At 34.7% G+C, this 14,838-nt stretch overlaps 2 long non-coding RNA genes across 2 annotated transcripts in view; both read left to right on the top strand.

Moving 5' to 3' along the window:
• Nucleotides 1–14,838, top strand: part of LOC131997106 (uncharacterized) — a 151,679-nt gene that overhangs the window by 67,778 nt on the left and 69,063 nt on the right. The gene's annotated exons all lie outside the window — the stretch shown is intronic.
• Nucleotides 3,104–3,509, top strand: LOC106095396 (uncharacterized). Its single transcript, XR_001222734.2, has 2 exons — nt 3,104–3,192; nt 3,247–3,509. It is a non-coding gene; the product is annotated as an uncharacterized LOC106095396 (long non-coding RNA).

The raw sequence follows: 14,838 nt of genomic DNA, 5'->3' as shown, positions 1-14,838 counted from the left end.
ATGGCCATATCTCCTAAACTAAGCGTCCTACAGCAAAACTAAGGTTAATTCGTGACCACTTCGAAAAATTCGAAATTTTCAGTTGGAAAACTTAAAATGGCCATATCTCCTAAACTAAGCGTCCTACAGCAAAACTAAGGTTAATTCGTCATCACTTCGAAAAATTCGAAATTTTCAGTTGGAAAACTTAAAATGGCCATATCTCCTAAACTAAGCGTCCTACAGCAAAACTAAGGTTAATTCGTGATCACTTCGAAAAATTCGAAATTTTCAGTTGGAAAACTTAAAATGGCCATATCTCTTAAACTAAGCGTCCTACAACAAAACTAAGGTTAATTCGTGATCACTTCGAAAAATTCGAAATTTTCAGTTGGAAAACTTAAAATGGCCATAGCTCCTAAACTAAGCGTCCTACAGCAAAACTAAGGTTAATTCGTGATCACTTCGAAAAATTCGAAATTTTCAGTTGGAAAACTTAAAATGGCCATATCTCCTAAACTAAGCGTCCTACAGCAAAACAAAGGTTAATTCGTGATCACTTCGAAAAATTCGAAATTTTCAGTTGGAAAACTTAAAATGGCCATATCTCCTAAACTAAGCGTCCTACAGCAAAACAAAGGTTAATTCGTGATCACTTCGAAAAATTCGAAATTTTCAGTTGGAAAACTTAAAATGGCCATATCTCCTAAACTAAGCGTCCTACAGCAAAACTAAGGTTAATTCGTGAAACTAAGCGTCCTACAGCAAAAATAAGGTTAATTCGTGATCACTTTGAAAAATTCGAAATTTTCAGTTGGAAAACTTAAAGTGGCCATATCTCCTAAACTAAGCGTCCTACAGCAAAACCAAGGTTAATTCGTGATCACTTCGAAAAATTCGAAATTTTCAGTTGGAAAACTTAAAATGGCCATATCTCCTAAACTAAGCGTCCTACAGCAAAACTAAGGTTAATTCGTGATCATTTCGAAAAATTCGAAATTTTCAGTTGGAAAACTTAAAATGGTCTCTCGGTCATCCTTTTTCGGTTCCAAAAAAAATTAATTTTTGCTGGTTTGAAAGAAGTTTAGTATATTGAATAAAATTATGCCCTTCAATAAAATTTATGTTGTATGCATATACATGGTGGTGGGTTCCCAAAATTCGGCACAAGCGAACTTGGCACGCTTTTACTTGTTTTACTTCACGCTTATCCAAATTTTCGTTAAGATATTATCGTTGAGATGCTCTTTTCCTAACTAGAGCTGGAATTTTTCTAAAACAGCTCTATTCTTGAGTATTTTTTACCCAATCGTCGTTAATGTGTTAAAGTTAATTGCATACATTTGATATAATTTATAATTACCATTATTGTTGGTGTAGCTCACAAAATTAAACTTTTTAATAATCAATAGCTGTCTAATTCGCACCTAGCTACAAGCAACCGCTTTTAGACCATTTGTCTCTTATTCACTGTACAGCTTGGGGCGGATGTATTTTGTTTTCTTTGTTAGGCCCTCCCACATATTATGGAATACTTTGCGCAGGCGCCTGGTTATGGCAAACGCAAACTCTATTTGTGCCATAGTGTCACAACCATGCGTTACAATTTAAATAGGAAATTTCCGTTTGTACACACCAATGGAGACAGACTATAGAGTTGCGTTATTTTAAACACTGAATTTGTAGTTTATGATGAAAAAAAAAAAACATACATTGATTACCTAAATGTAATGTTAAGGAGCAAAAACAATAACAAATTGAATAAATTAAATACCTAACATAGCTTTCCGAAAAAGGGCTGTTAACAATTTTTTTTACTAATCATAATAATGATTTTTTTTCTTTTTATTTCAGGTATGCTTGAGGCTTCTTTAAGCCAAAATTTCACAAAGGAAGTAAAATATTTCAACTATTTAGGAAGTTTAAAGGTGAGATAGCTCTAAAATTACCTATTCATACCAGAAATTACCTATTCAAACGTTGGTACTGATAAAGTGATATGGGTATTAAGTTTTGAGTTGTATCAATTAAACGCTGGAGTTGTTTTTTGTTGTACACACCACCAAAGGATGGGGTGAAATATCCATTTCCGACCCTATAAAGTATATATATTCTTGATCAGCGTAAAAATCTAAGACGATCTAATGTCCGTAAAGATAGAGTTTAGTTTAACTAGCAGAGACACAAACCCATTCAATTAGCAGCACCCTGTTACGAGCTTAGCAGAGCTATGCTAACAATTTAACAAAAAATATCTAAAAACAAAATCAAGAAAAATAATTAAAACATTCAGAAGAAACGACAACAAGAGCACAAAAAGGACCACAAACATTGCGAATTTTGTAAAAATTTTTCTAACAAAGTAAAAAAATGCATAAGGGATAAATCTACAACATCAAAAAGTCTAAAGCGAAAAGTGGAAACACTAAGAGGGCTGCTGGCTACCCACTTATAGTGAAGGAAACTCTTGGTGCCTAGGATCTAAGGCAAAAAGCAAAATATCCAAAAAGTCGACAGTATTTGCGAAGACATAACTACATGCTGTCTAAGCAATACCTTCTGGGCTATTATCGCAGTGCCAGCCAGATGCACTCGTCTTGGACCCAGATCCCATCTTAGTCGCAGAGTTCCTTGATCTTGACACTAAATAGAATCAAGCAGATGAAAGATAGAACACAACACACTACTAAAACAACAACCAAGGCCTCTGTGCGAATCGAACCCACGGCCCTCCAGCATACTGGCAATCCGAGTATGCTACCAACTCGTTAATCGGTTCTATGTCGCTTTCATGTATCTGCTTTCAAGTTCCCCTGTTAACTGGGTAAACTAGTTAAAGCAGAGCTTTTATAGCCCATTATTTATTCGTTGCACAGACAACCCGTAAAATGTTCAAAGAAACCGTATCAAAGGCAACGTGCCCATTGCAAGTAACAGTAAATAGTTTGTTAGAACCAAAACGTAAGGTGTGATTTCAAAAAAGTTTCAGTTCATTTATTTAGTTCTAGTTTAGACAAAAATCTTTACACAAAAAAGAAATAAAAATATTTGCCTGGATTTCGTAATAAGTTGATTGTGAACTATAAAAGCTCTACTCTTACTGGCAGTTACAAGTCAGTTTTGTGTTCCCACCTTGTTTCGCATCATGCCAATTTTTTATTTTGTTGTATTATTATTGGCTGTGCTCTTAGGTTCTTGTCAAGCCATGCGTCGGTAAGTGTGCTTGGTAAAAATTGCTTCGAAAATTTGACATAATCTGTTATTTAGTTTTCCGACAAAAGGTCGATTCGGTCGGACGATAAAGACCAGATTACCTCCATGGATCATATAATCTCGATGGAACGGCATAGCACATTTACAGGAAATTTGAATAAGAAATCTTTAAAAATCCGAATAAGTTGTGAATGTCATATATCTTGGAAATTTAAATAAATGAGAACCTAACTCGCGGTATAGCTGTAAATGTTCTGTAGAGGCCTTTTCCTCGATATCCTCACAGTTACCGCAGAAATTTTTACTTGCAACCCTTAGTCTATGAGAGTGTTTTCCTATCAGACAGCGACCTGTCATGAACGATGCAATGACCGAGACTTCTATTCTAGGCAACGACATCGAAGCGGTAGACTTCTTCAAATCTAGATTGGCCCACATAGTTTTAGATCCGTTGTCCTTCGAGTCTCACCCTGGACACTTAGCTAACATGTCGCTTGAGGCATGACCACTGATTCCAGTTCCCCTAGAATGTGTGAGGTAGTTTCTAGTCTCACATCTCGTCCGCTATACAATTCCCTGGAACATTTCATTGGCCCGGTAACCAAATCAAGTGAATTGTACACTTTCCAGCTATCTCGTTGAGAGTTCTACGAAAGTCGAGGGCAGTTTTTGGATTCAGAAATATATGTTCCCTTGAGATTCAAAGGCTGGTTGGCTATCTGAAAGATATTTATGCCAATCGTCGTTGTCCTTGCCATTCCATTACTTGTTTAACTGCAAGGATCTCCGTTTGATGCACACTTCAGTGGTCGGGTAACCTTCTCGATATCACCAGTCCTAGTTCTTCAAAGTACACCCCAAAGCCCACCTAGGACTTTGGTGTGTACTTTTCAGTTGGAAAACTTAAAATGGCCATATCTCCTAAACTAAGCGTCCTACAGCAAAACTAAGGTTAATTCGTGATCACTTCGAAAAATCGAAATTTTCAATTGGAAAACTTAAAATGGTCATATCTCCTAAACTAAGCGTCCTACAGCAAAACTAAGGTTAATTCGTGATCACTTCGAAAAATTCGAAATTTTCAGTCGGAAAACTTAAAATGGCCATATCTCCTAAAATAAGCGTCCTACAGCAAAACTAAGGTTAATTCGCGATCACTTTGAAAAATTCGAAATTTTCATTTGGAAAACTTAAAATGGTCATATCTCCTAAACGAAGCGTCCTACAGCAAAACTAAGGTTAATTCGTGATCACTTTGAAAAATTCGAAATTTTCAGTTGGAAAACTTAAAATGGCCATATCTCCTAAACTAAGCGTCCTACAGCAAAAACAAGGTTAATTCATGATCACTTTGAGAAATTCAAAATTTTCAGTTGTAAAACTTAAAATGGCCATATCTCCTAAACTAAGCGTCCTACAGCAAAACTAAGGTTAATTCGTGATCACTTCGAAAAATTCGAAATTTTCAGTTGGAAAACTTAAAATGGCCATATCTCCTAAACTAAGCGTCCTACAGCAAAACTAAAGTTAATTCGTGATCACTTTGAAACTTAGAAATTTTCAGTCGGAAAACTTAAAATGGCCATATCTCCTAAACTAAGCGTCCTACAGCAAAACTAAGGTTAATTCGTGATCACTTCGAAAAATTCAAAATTTTCAGTTGGAAAACTTAAAATGGTCATATCTCCTAAACTAAGCGTCCTACAGCAAAACTAAGGTTAATTCGTGATCACTTCGAAAAATTCGAAATTTTCAGTTGGAAAACTTAAGATGGCCATATCTCCTAAACTAAGCGTCCTACAGCAAAACTAAGGTTAATTCATGATCACTTTGAGAAATTCAAAATTTTCGGTTGGAAAACTTAAAATGGCCATATCTTCTAAATTAAGCGTCCTACAGCAAAACTAAGGTTAATTCGTGATCACTTCGAACTTAAAATAGCCATATCTCCTAAACTAAGCGTCCTACAGCAAAACTAAGGTTAATTCGTGATCACTTCGAAAAATTCTAAATTTTCAGTTGGAAAACTTAAAATGGCCATATCTCCTAAACTAAGCGTTCTACAGCAAAACTAAGGTTAATTCGTGATCACTTCGAAAAATTCGAAGTTTTCAGTTGGAAAACTTAATATGGCCATATCGCCTAAACTAAACGTCCTACAGCAAACCCAAGGTTAATTCGTGATCACTTCGAAAAATTCGAAATTTCCAGTCGGAAAACTTAAAATGGCCATATCTCCTAAACTAAGCGTCCTACAGCAAAACTAAGGTTAATTCGTGATCACTTTGAAAAATGTGAAATTTTCAGTCGGAAACTTAAAATGGCCATATCTCCTAAACTAAGCGTCCTACAGCAAAACCAAGGTTAATTCGTGATCACTTCGAAAAATTCGAAATTTTCAGTTGGAAAACCTTAAAATGGCCATATCTCCTAAACTAAGCGTCCTACAGCAAAACTAAGGTTAATTCGTGATCACTTCGAAAAATTCGAAATTTTCAGTTGGAAAACTTAAAATGGCCATATATCCTAAACTAAGCGTCCTACAGCAAAACTAAGGTTAATTCGTGATCACTTTGAAAAATTCGAAATTTTCAGTTGGAAAACTTAAAATGGCCATATCTCCTAAACTAAGCGTCCTACAGCAAAACTAAGGTTAATTCGTGATCACTTCGAAAAATTCGAAATTTTCAGTTGGAAAACTTAAAATGGCCATATCTCTTAAACTAAGCGTCCTACAGCTAAACTAAGGTTAATTCGTGATCAATTCGAAAAATTCGAAATTTTCTGTTGGAAAATTTAAAATGGCCATATCTCCTAAACTAAGCGTCCTACAGCAAAACTAAGGTTAATTCGTGATCACTTCGAAAAATTCGAAATTTTCAGTTGGAAAACTTAAAATGGCCATATCTCCTAAACTAAGCGTCTTACAGCAAAACTAAGGTTAATTCGTGATCACTTCGAAAAATTCGAAATTTTCAGTTGGAAAACTTAAAATGGCCATATCTCCTAAACTAAGCGTCCTACAGCAAAACTAAGCTTAATTCGTGATCACTTCGAAAAATTCGAAATTTTCAGTCGGAAAACTTAAAATGGCCATATCTTCTAAACTAAGCGTCCTACAGCAAAACTAAGGTTAATTCGTGATCACTTTGAAAAATTCGAAATTTTCAGTTGGTAAACTTAAAATGGCCATATTTCCTAAACTAAGCGTCCTACAGCAAAACTAAGGTTAATTCGTGATCACTTCGAAAAATTCGAAATTTTCAGTTGTAAAACTTAAAATGGCCATATCTCCTAAACTAAGCGTCCTACAGCAAAACTAAGGTTAATTCGTGATCACTTTGAAAAATTCGAAATTTTCAGTTGGAAAACTTAAAATGGCCATATCTCCTAAACAAAGCGTCCTACAGCAAAACTAAGGTTAATTCGTGATCACTTTGAAAAATTCGAAATTTTCAGTTGGAAAACTTAAAATGGCCATATCTCCTAAACTAAGCGTCCTACAGCAAAACTAAGGTTAATTCGTGATCACTTCGAAAAATTCGAAATTTTCAGTTGGAAAACTTAAAATGGCCATATCTCCTAAACTAAGCGTCCTACAGCAAAACTAAGGTTAATTCGTGATCACTTCGAAAAGTTCGAAATTTTCAGTTGGAAAACTTAAAATGGCCATATCACCCAAACTAAGCGTCCTACAGCAAAACTAAGGTTAATTCGTGATCACTTCGAAAAATTCGAAATTTTCAGTTGGAAAACTTAAAATGGCCATATCTCCTAAACTAAGCGTCCTACAGCAAAACTAAAGTTAATTCGTGATCACTTTGAAACTTAGAAATTTTCAGTCGGAAAACTTAAAATGGCCATATCTCCTAAACTAAGCGTCCTACAGCAAAACTAAGGTTAATTCGTGATCACTTCGAAAAATTCAAAATTTTCAGTTGGAAAACTTAAAATGGTCATATCTCCTAAACTAAGCGTCCTACAGCAAAACTAAGGTTAATTCGTGATCGCTTCGAAAAATTCGAAATTTTCATTCGGTAAACCTAAAATGGCCATATCTCCTAAACTAAGCGTCCTACAGCAAAACCAAGGTTAATTCATGATCATTTCGCAAAATTCGAAATTTTTTGTTCGAAAATTTAAAATGGCCATATCTCCTAAATTAAGCGTCCTACAGCAAAACTAAGGTTAATTCGTGATCACTTCGAAAAATTCGACATTTCAGTTGGAAAACTTAAAATGGCCATATCTCCTAAACTAAGCGTCCTACAGCAAAACTAAGGTTAATTCGTGATCACTTCGAAAAATTCGAAATTTTCAGTTGAAAAACTTAAAATGGCCATATCTCCTAAACTAAGCGTCCTACAGCAAAACCAAGGTTAATTCGTGATCACTTCGAAAAATTCGAAATTTTCAGTTGGAAAACTTAAAATGGCCATATCTCCTAAACTAAGCGTCCTACAGCAAAACTAAGGTTAATTCGTGATCACTTTGAAAAATTCGAAATTTTCAGTTAGAAAACTTAAAATGGCCATATCTCCTAAACTAAGCGTCCTACAGCAAAACCAAGGTTAATTCGTGATCACTTCGAAAAATTCGAAATTTTCAGTTGGAAAACTTAAAATGGCCATATCTCCTAAACTAAGCGTCCTACAGCAAAACTAAGGTTAATTCGTGATCACTTCGAAAAATTCGAAATTTTCATTTGGAAAACTTAAGATGGCCATATCTCCTAAACTAAGCGCCCTACAGCAAAACTAAGGTTAATTCGTGATCACTTCGAAAAATTCGAAATTTTCAGTTGGAAAACTTAAAATGGCCATATCTCCTAAACTAAGCGTCCTACAGCAAAACTAAGGTTGATTCGTGATCACTTCGAAAAATTCGAAATTTTCAGTTGGAAAACTTAAAATGGCCATATCTCCTAAACTAAGCGTCCTACAGCAAAACTAAGGTTAATTCGTGATCACTTCGAAAAATTAGAAATTTTCAGTTGGAAAACTTAAAATGGCCATATCTCCTAAACTAAGCGTCCTACAGCAAAACTAAGGTTGATTCGTGATCACTTCGAAAAATTCGAAATTTTCAGTTGGAAAACTTAAAATGGCCATATCTCCTAAACTAAGGGTAATTCGTGATCACTTCGAAAAATTCGAAATTTTGAGTTGGAAAACTTAAAATGGCCATATCTCCTAAACTAAGCGTCCTACAGCAAAACTAAGGTTAATTCGTGATCACTTCGAAAAATTCGAAATTTTCAGTTGGAAAACTTAAAATGGCCATATCTCCTAAACTAAGCGTCCTACAGCAAAACTAAGGTTAATTCGTGATCACTTCGCAAAATTCGAAATTTTCATTTGGAAAACTTAAAATGGCCATATCTCCTAAACTAAGCGTCCTACAGCAAAACTAAGGTTAATTCGTGATCACTTCGAAAAATTCGAAATTTTCAGTTGGAAAACTTATAATGGCCATATCTCCTAAACTAAGCGTCCTACAGCAAAACTAAGGTTAATTCGTGATCACTTCGAAAAATTCGAAATTTTCATTCGGAAAACTTAAAATGGCCATATCTCCTAAACTAAGCGTCCTACAGCAAAACTAAGGTTGATTCGTGATCACTTCGAAAAATTCGAAATTTTGAGTTGGAAAACTTAAAATGGCCATATCTCCTAAACTAAGCGTCCTACAGCAAAACTAAGGTTAATTCGTGATCACTTCGAAAAATTCGAAATTTTGAGTTGGAAAACTTAAAATGGCCATATCTCCTAAACTAAGCGTCCTACAGCAAAACTAAGGTTAATTCGTGATCACTTCGAAAATTTCAAAATTTTCAGTTGGAAAACTTAAAATGGCCATATCTCCTAAACTAAGCGTCCTACAGCAAAACTAAGGTTAATTCGTGATCACTTTGAAAAAATCGAATTTTGCAATTGGAAAACTTAAAATGGCCATATCTCCTAAACTAAGCGTCCTACAGCAAAACTAAGGTTAATTCGTGATCACTTCGAAAAATTCGAAATTTTCATTCGGAAAACTTAAAATGGCCATATCTCCTAAACTAAGCGTCCTACAGCAAAACTAAGGTTAATTCGTGATCGCTTCGAAAAATTCGAAATTTTCATTCGGAAAACTTAAAATGGCCATATCTCCTAAACTAAGCGTCCTACAGCAAAACTAAGGTTAATTCGTGATCACTTCGAAAAATTTGAAATTTTGAGTTGGAAAACTTAAAATGGCCATATCTCCTAAACTAAGCGTCCTACAGCAAAACTAAGGTCAATTCGTGATCACTTTGAAAAATTCGAAATTTTCAGTTGGAAAACTTAAAATGGCCATATCTCCTAAACTAAGCGTCCTACAGCAAAACTAAGGTCAATTCGTGAACACTTTGAAAAATTCGAAATTTTCAGTTGGAAAACTTAAAATGACCATATCTCCTAAACTAAGCGTCCTACAGCAAAACTAAGGTTAATCCGTAATCATTTCGCAAAATTCGAAATTTTGAGTTGGAAAACTTAAAATGGCCATATCTCCTAAACTAAGCGTCCTACAGCAAAACTTCGAAAAATTCGAAATTTTGAGTTAGAAAACTTAAAATGGCCATATCTCCTAAACTAAGCGTCCTACAGCAAAACTAAGGTTAATTCGTGATCACTTCGAAAAATTCGAAATTTTCAGTCGGAAAACTTAAACTAAGCGTCCTACAGCAAAACTAAGGTTAATTCGTGATCACTTTGAAAAATTAGAAATTTTCAGTCGGAAAACTTAAAATGGCCATATCTCCTAAACTAAGCGTCCTACAGCAAAACTAAGGTTAATTTGTGATCACTTTGAAAAATTCGAAATTTTCAGTTGGAAAACTTAAAATGGCCATATCTCCTAAACTAAGCGTCCTACATCAAAACTTCGAAATTTTCAGTTGGAAAACTTAAAATGGCCATATCTCCTAAACTAAGCGTCCTACAGTAAAACTAAGGTCAATTCGTGATCACTTTGAAAAATTAGAAATTTTCAGTCGGAAAATTTAAAATGGCCATGTCTCCTAAACTAAGCGTCCTACAGCAAAACTTAGGTTAATTCGTGATCACTTCGAAAAATTCGAAATTTTCAGTTGGAAAACTTAAAATAGCCATATCTCCTAAACTAAGCGTCCTACAGCAAAACTAAGGTTAATTCGTGATCACTTCGAAAAATTCGAAATTTTCAGTCGGAAAACTTAAAATGGCCATAGCTCCTAAACTAAGCGTCCTACAGCAAAACTAAGGTTAATTCGTGATCACTTTGAAAAATTCGAAATTTTCAGTTGGAAAACTTAAAATGGCCACATCTCCTAAACTAAGCGTCCTACAGCAAAACTAAGGTTAATTCGTGATCACTTCGAAAAATTCGAAATTTTCAGTTGGAAAACTTAAAATGGCCACATCTCCTAAACTAAGCGTCCTACAGCAAAACTAAGGTTAATTCGTGATCACTTCGAAAAATTCGAAGTTTTCAGTTGGAAAACTTAATATGGCCATATCGCCTAAACTAAACGTCCTACAGCAAACCCAAGGTTAATTCGTGATCACTTCGAAAAATTCGAAATTTCCAGTCGGAAAACTTAAAATGGCCATATCTCCTAAACTAAGCGTCCTACAGCAAAACTAAGGTTAATTCGTGATCACTTTGAAAAATGAGAAATTTTCAGTCGGAAACTTAAAATGGCCATATCTCCTAAACTAAGCGTCCTACAGCAAAACCAAGGTTAATTCGTGATCACTTCGAAAAATTCGAAATTTTCAGTTGGAAAACCTTAAAATGGCCATATCTCCTAAACTAAGCGTCCTACAGCAAAACTAAGGTTAATTCGTGATCACTTCGAAAAATTCGAAATTTTCAGTTGGAAAACTTAAAATGGCCATATATCCTAAACTAAGCGTCCTACAGCAAAACTAAGGTTAATTCGTGATCACTTTGAAAAATTCGAAATTTTCAGTTGGAAAACTTAAAATGGCCATATCTCCTAAACTAAGCGTCCTACAGCAAAACTAAGGTTAATTCGTGATCACTTCGAAAAATTCGAAATTTTCAGTTGGAAAACTTAAAATGGCCATATCTCTTAAACTAAGCGTCCTACAGCTAAACTAAGGTTAATTCGTGATCAATTCGAAAAATTCGAAATTTTCTGTTGGAAAATTTAAAATGGCCATATCTCCTAAACTAAGCGTCCTACAGCAAAACTAAGGTTAATTCGTGATCACTTCGAAAAATTCGAAATTTTCAGTTGGAAAACTTAAAATGGCCATATCTCCTAAACTAAGCGTCTTACAGCAAAACTAAGGTTAATTCGTGATCACTTCGAAAAATTCGAAATTTTCAGTTGGAAAACTTAAAATGGCCATATCTCCTAAACTAAGCGTCCTACAGCAAAACTAAGCTTAATTCGTGATCACTTCGAAAAATTCGAAATTTTCAGTCGGAAAACTTAAAATGGCCATATCTTCTAAACTAAGCGTCCTACAGCAAAACTAAGGTTAATTCGTGATCACTTTGAAAAATTCGAAATTTTCAGTTGGTAAACTTAAAATGGCCATATTTCCTAAACTAAGCGTCCTACAGCAAAACTAAGGTTAATTCGTGATCACTTCGAAAAATTCGAAATTTTCAGTTGTAAAACTTAAAATGGCCATATCTCCTAAACTAAGCGTCCTACAGCAAAACTAAGGTTAATTCGTGATCACTTTGAAAAATTCGAAATTTTCAGTTGGAAAACTTAAAATGGCCATATCTCCTAAACAAAGCGTCCTACAGCAAAACTAAGGTTAATTCGTGATCACTTTGAAAAATTCGAAATTTTCAGTTGGAAAACTTAAAATGGCCATATCTCCTAAACTAAGCGTCCTACAGCAAAACTAAGGTTAATTCGTGATCACTTCGAAAAATTCGAAATTTTCAGTTGGAAAACTTAAAATGGCCATATCTCCTAAACTAAGCGTCCTACAGCAAAACTAAGGTTAATTCGTGATCACTTCGAAAAGTTCGAAATTTTCAGTTGGAAAACTTAAAATGGCCATATCACCCAAACTAAGCGTCCTACAGCAAAACTAAGGTTAATTCGTGATCACTTCGAAAAATTCGAAATTTTCAGTTGGAAAACTTAAAATGGCCATATCTCCTAAACTAAGCGTCCTACAGCAAAACTAAAGTTAATTCGTGATCACTTTGAAACTTAGAAATTTTCAGTCGGAAAACTTAAAATGGCCATATCTCCTAAACTAAGCGTCCTACAGCAAAACTAAGGTTAATTCGTGATCACTTCGAAAAATTCAAAATTTTCAGTTGGAAAACTTAAAATGGTCATATCTCCTAAACTAAGCGTCCTACAGCAAAACTAAGGTTAATTCGTGATCGCTTCGAAAAATTCGAAATTTTCATTCGGTAAACCTAAAATGGCCATATCTCCTAAACTAAGCGTCCTACAGCAAAACCAAGGTTAATTCATGATCATTTCGCAAAATTCGAAATTTTTTGTTCGAAAATTTAAAATGGCCATATCTCCTAAATTAAGCGTCCTACAGCAAAACTAAGGTTAATTCGTGATCACTTCGAAAAATTCGACATTTCAGTTGGAAAACTTAAAATGGCCATATCTCCTAAACTAAGCGTCCTACAGCAAAACTAAGGTTAATTCGTGATCACTTCGAAAAATTCGAAATTTTCAGTTGAAAAACTTAAAGTGGCCATATCTCCTAAACTAAGCGTCCTACAGCAAAACCAAGGTTAATTCGTGATCACTTCGAAAAATTCGAAATTTTCAGTTGGAAAACTTAAAATGGCCATATCTCCTAAACTAAGCGTCCTACAGCAAAACTAAGGTTAATTCGTGATCACTTTGAAAAATTCGAAATTTTCAGTTAGAAAACTTAAAATGGCCATATCTCCTAAACTAAGCGTCCTACAGCAAAACCAAGGTTAATTCGTGATCACTTCGAAAAATTCGAAATTTTCAGTTGGAAAACTTAAAATGGCCATATCTCCTAAACTAAGCGTCCTACAGCAAAACTAAGGTTAATTCGTGATCACTTCGAAAAATTCGAAATTTTCATTTGGAAAACTTAAGATGGCCATATCTCCTAAACTAAGCGCCCTACAGCAAAACTAAGGTTAATTCGTGATCACTTCGAAAAATTCGAAATTTTCAGTTGGAAAACTTAAAATGGCCATATCTCCTAAACTAAGCGTCCTACAGCAAAACTAAGGTTGATTCGTGATCACTTCGAAAAATTCGAAATTTTCAGTTGGAAAACTTAAAATGGCCATATCTCCTAAACTAAGCGTCCTACAGCAAAACTAAGGTTAATTCGTGATCACTTCGAAAAATTAGAAATTTTCAGTTGGAAAACTTAAAATGGCCATATCTCCTAAACTAAGCGTCCTACAGCAAAACTAAGGTTGATTCGTGATCACTTCGAAAAATTCGAAATTTTCAGTTGGAAAACTTAAAATGGCCATATCTCCTAAACTAAGGGTAATTCGTGATCACTTCGAAAAATTCGAAATTTTGAGTTGGAAAACTTAAAATGGCCATATCTCCTAAACTAAGCGTCCTACAGCAAAACTAAGGTTAATTCGTGATCACTTCGAAAAATTCGAAATTTTCAGTTGGAAAACTTAAAATGGCCATATCTCCTAAACTAAGCGTCCTACAGCAAAACTAAGGTTAATTCGTGATCACTTCGCAAAATTCGAAATTTTCATTTGGAAAACTTAAAATGGCCATATCTCCTAAACTAAGCGTCCTACAGCAAAACTAAGGTTAATTCGTGATCACTTCGAAAAATTCGAAATTTTCAGTTGGAAAACTTATAATGGCCATATCTCCTAAACTAAGCGTCCTACAGCAAAACTAAGGTTAATTCGTGATCACTTCGAAAAATTCGAAATTTTCATTCGGAAAACTTAAAATGGCCATATCTCCTAAACTAAGCGTCCTACAGCAAAACTAAGGTTGATTCGTGATCACTTCGAAAAATTCGAAATTTTGAGTTGGAAAACTTAAAATGGCCATATCTCCTAAACTAAGCGTCCTACAGCAAAACTAAGGTTAATTCGTGATCACTTCGAAAAATTCGAAATTTTGAGTTGGAAAACTTAAAATGGCCATATCTCCTAAACTAAGCGTCCTACAGCAAAACTAAGGTTAATTCGTGATCACTTCGAAAATTTCAAAATTTTCAGTTGGAAAACTTAAAATGGCCATATCTCCTAAACTAAGCGTCCTACAGCAAAACTAAGGTTAATTCGTGATCACTTTGAAAAAATCGAATTTTGCAATTGGAAAACTTAAAATGGCCATATCTCCTAAACTAAGCGTCCTACAGCAAAACTAAGGTTAATTCGTGATCACTTCGAAAAATTCGAAATTTTCATTCGGAAAACTTAAAATGGCCATATCTCCTAAACTAAGCGTCCTACAGCAAAACTAAGGTTAATTCGTGATCGCTTCGAAAAATTCGAAATTTTCATTCGGAAAACTTAAAATGGCCATATCTCCTAAACTAAGCGTCCTACAGCAAAACTAAGGTTAATTCGTGATCACTTCGAAAAATTTGAAATTTTGAGTTGGAAAACTTAAAATGGCCATATCTCCTAAACTAAGCGTCC

The sequence above is a fragment of the Stomoxys calcitrans genome, chromosome 4 (genome assembly GCF_963082655.1).
Source record: "Stomoxys calcitrans chromosome 4, idStoCalc2.1, whole genome shotgun sequence".
Lineage (NCBI taxonomy): Eukaryota > Metazoa > Arthropoda > Insecta > Diptera > Muscidae > Stomoxys > Stomoxys calcitrans.
This window is presented reverse-complemented; position numbering and strand designations above follow the sequence as displayed.